The sequence below is a fragment of the Vespa mandarinia genome, chromosome 9, assembly GCF_050613455.1.
Source record: "Vespa mandarinia isolate Hongniang chromosome 9, ASM5061345v1, whole genome shotgun sequence".
Lineage (NCBI taxonomy): Eukaryota > Metazoa > Arthropoda > Insecta > Hymenoptera > Vespidae > Vespa > Vespa mandarinia.
Window position 1 is genome coordinate 32,832 of NC_140818.1, and position 4,437 is coordinate 37,268.

Sequence of the window (4,437 nt, forward strand, 5' to 3'; positions counted from 1 at the left end):
TGGTTAGTTCAGTTCAAACAAAATTTCGCTCCGGATTAGGACGAATTGCAGACCGGATTAAACAGAAAAATGAAACTTTTGACAATTAAATTAATTCCCAGATTTTTAAAAATTCCTGACATAACAGTAGAAATAACAGTAATTAATAAAAACATAATATGTAGATTCTTTATCGTTTTTCAAACCATATCGTTTAGATGTAAAGTTAATGTCAAACAATTTGATTATTGTACTAAAGAAACTGCTGAATTATTTGTATTGGTCCCAGGTACTTTCTTTAGTCATAGAAATATACCCATGAAAAATAATAAGTAAAGATTAATTTAAAGTATTGTTAAAATATCGTATTTCGCAGATAATACAGTAGTTAATGTATCTAATCATTTGTCAAAAGTGCAAATCGTCATAGACAAACTGAATAAAAATTTTTTAAAATATTACGATTCATTCGAAGTACTATGCATTAACGAGTCATCTAACTTCAAAGTTAGCTTTCGAGTTTTTCTTAAATGCCGTTGTTGTGAATCCCTTATTTATCTTCCAAAATGTAACAGAAAGAAAAATGTTATCACAACATTTCGTAAATAATTAGTCGATCTTCTCATGTAGTATTCAAATTAAAAAATTGCAACTCGGGTTGATAAAAGAAATGTTCATCAAAAAAAAAGATGGAGAAATGTACAAAATACAAAATTATTGTTCTGAATGTTATAACACAAATGCAAAAACATTCAAGTATAATACAGCCAGAAATTTAACCAAAAAAATTGACAATTCTTGTAATACCTTTGCTTAGAATGTTTTAATAAAGTTCGTTAATGAAGTTAACGCATATCTTTTAATATTACATTAATTACAACATTTATTTTTCAAGGTTGATAAATATCATAGGAAGAATTAAATCAAATAAAAAGAATATGCCAAAAGAGCTTGCAGAGACAAAATTGAAGATTTCAAATTCTTTCAAAATCATGCAGTGGCATATTAGCTATAAAATAGAGAGATAACAAAGATATTTGCTATCTGCAAAGCACAAACTTAAAATGATTGAAACAGAAAAGAAAAAATGGGAAAATAAGAATAATCCAAATAATACTATTACAAAACCGATAGTCATTATGAATTGTAATAATAGGTAGAGTAAATTTACAAGACAGTACTTGTCTTTTTTTTTCAATGATAAGAAAATTTGTTAAAAGCTCCAAAATATATTTTTTATTTAATGAATTGACATTTTATAACACTTAATAATAAATGTAGCAAAAACTAAGAAATACTTTTTTTCTAAATTTTGATTGGATGTTGCAGAATAAATTTTACAAACTGTTTGTATTCCTGATAATGGAACACAATGAAGGATGTTTGCTGATGATACGCCACTTCATCTACAAATAAATCAATCAAAATTAAAAAAAAAATCTTGAAGAAACTGTAGTGTATGCAGAAAATATAAAACGAAGTGAAACTATTCCCGAGGTGAGAATATAAGCAAAGTTTTGTTACATTACACATTTCACATTATTTTGAAGAGTATCATATTGTAAATAATTATTAATAAAAAGTTTTACTTTAAATATTCGTGTAAAATATGTACAAAAAGAATTCTTAGTGCGAGATTCTGCCGAAACTCTTAATGTTAAATTACGATTTGTTTAAAATTATTTTGTACAGTTTAATCACGCATATCCCCGAATCAGTATCAGCGAAAGTGATTAATTGTATTGCTTGTATGGCCAAAACTAATTATGATTCTCCTTCTTCTCTACTATTATTTCTTAAATATATTTAAAAAATATGACATAATATCTTCAAAAACAAAAATAAAGACTGATAAAAATAAGTGTGCTGACATGATCTGAAATAGTGTAACAAAATTTAGTATTACAGATAATGATTGTCTAGATGTTTTTAGTAATAACATATCTAACAAAAATAACATAGTATATCTTATCAGAAAATGTGCAAAACAATTAGTAATTAATAAAGACAATACCATCAATTATAACAAAATATGTAAAAAAAATACCGAAAAATGTTTTTTCATAGATTCTATACTTTTCTAAACTTTTTCTATACTTTTCTAAACTTTTTAATATATATATTCTATACAAAAAATAAATAAAAAAAGAACATAATGATGCTAAATATAGAATAGATATAGCAGAATTATTATTAAAAACTGCACAATTACTAAATTATCTAAAAAAGAAATTATTAATGATCACGGTGATGCTCATCAATAATTTATTGAAAAAATTACATCCAGTAATTCGTGTCAATTTGGACTTTTCGTCTTTGGTGTGATGAATACTAAAGAAAGTTAAATTCGTTCATTTATTACTTAAGAAGTTTCACGATGATTTTAAAGCACTCCTCCGCATTGCAATAGATCAAAAATGAAAGAGGTTGATGTAGATTGAAAATGAAGTAAGTTGAAGTTGTAGTAGATGTACTTAATAATAATGCAACGATGATCTAAAAAAGGATTAAAAGAAATTGTTATTAAATTTATTGTAATAAAAAAAGATTATAAAATTATATTAGCTATACAATTTAAACATTTACTTACCAATATTCTTCTATAGAAGGAGTGTTTCAGATTTTTGATCAACTTCCATAATGCATTGATTCTAATATGCGAAAATTATTTAATAATTAAGAAACGAACAATAAATTTAATTCATAAATATCTATTGTTTGTTTTATATAAGTATATAAGTATAATCTATGTGACTATAAAAAAGAAAAGATAAATAAACTTTTATACAAATAAACACTGATTCTATGATTGCTTTGTATACAGTCTATTCAAGTACACATGCTTCTAAAAATTAATTGAAATTGCAAAACGCAAACACATTTAAATTAACGAAAAAACATTAAGTATACATATGATTCTGTTTTATTGAAACAAATATTAATTCATTCATGACTGCACAAACGGCTGTAATAATGATCTGAAATGAAACGCAAATACAATATTAGTATCATTGTTATAATAAAGAAAAATAATTGAATATATATAATCAAAAACTAAGAGATTATTTAAATTTATACCAATAAAAAGTAACAATGAAATAAATAAAAATATTACAAAATGAAAAAGATTAACAACGCATCAACTATTATCTACAAAATATTGAAAACAGTTATAATGCTAATTGTTCTATAATAAAAATACATAACATAATAATAATTATGATAATTATTAATTATCCTAAAATAAAATAAAGTTAAATGTTTTCATTGAAATAATAAATAAGAAAATAATATTATGTACCTATATAATAGTGTATTAACAAATGTAAACAGCCAAGTCAATTATCATGAGCGGATATTGTATTATTCTGAGAGGTCACCTACCCCTAAATTTATATAAAATTTATTAATAGACACTTATTTGCTTACTTTTTTACTCATTTGTTACTTAAGAGCAATAAAACTTGAAGAGCAATAAAAAATAAGATATGATCTTCACAGTATTGTATTGAGTTTCGTCGATTCGTAGCTTTTTATATATTATAACCTGTAAAATGTGATAGAGTTTTATTAATATAAAATAAGATTATGTACATGTAAAATCGATTTATAAGGAATAATTAACGAGTAATAATGTTAAACGGTATGTTATGTAATAATGAACAACGAAAAATAATGTTAAACGGTAATATAATCAGGCTACAAACGATGCGTTCGATGTCAGCACAACCTCTTACAGAATGTTCTTATACGTCTTTCAAATCCTATTGTTTTTTCCGACTCATTCGTTTTCTTTTATGACCATATCACGCGCTTAGCAATAAACGGACGAAAAATAGTCGTTTGCCAATGTGAAAGAAAGTAACTTGATTTTAATAACCCTACGTATGTATGCATGCATATGTGTATGATATATGAACTTATACGTTGTGTAACCATGATGTTGGTTACACATTTGTTGAGTTGTGTGATGTAACGCGTGATGCATGTCTCATATATGTATGTGCATTGGTACGTAAGAATAATGGGTGCAAATTTATACGAAAATCGAATATAACACACGATATCACAATTAATAAATGATAGATTATTGCAATGAATGTTCTTAGAATACACGAAATGCACGCACATCGCGATAAGAGCAGAAAATTCAAGAAAAAGTATGATACAATAACATGGCAGTATACACGTTTTGAAGACAATTTTATTTAAACGAGTATCTGCTCAACTTGCGAGCATCATAGAAATCTCATGTTTGATTATCAATTAGTATATTGGACGAATCTGTAATTTCGAAAAAAAATTGTAATTATCTGTAGTTACAAAAATAATGATCGTCGACACACGTGAATCCAAACTGATCATGGCGATACTGGCAACAGAAGAGTAATTGTGGACATTTTGACCAATAGATGAATAGATACTAGCAAATAATAAATTTATCTATATAATAAATTT

The 4,437-nt window shown here is 25.4% G+C and overlaps 1 long non-coding RNA gene across 2 annotated transcripts; it reads right to left on the reverse strand.

Moving 5' to 3' along the window:
• Positions 1–1,294: 1,294 nt before the first annotated feature.
• On the reverse strand, positions 1,295–3,540 carry LOC146872728 (uncharacterized). Of its 2 annotated transcripts, XR_014982524.1 has the most exons (4): positions 3,281–3,540; positions 2,570–2,957; positions 2,342–2,475; positions 1,295–1,385 (listed from the first exon to the last, which is right to left on the reverse strand). It is a non-coding gene; the product is annotated as an uncharacterized LOC146872728 (long non-coding RNA). The 2 variants fall into 2 exon arrangements; XR_014982523.1 differs by lacking the exon at positions 1,295–1,385 and having other exon boundaries at positions 2,116–2,475.
• Between the last annotated feature and the right edge of the window lie 897 nt (positions 3,541–4,437).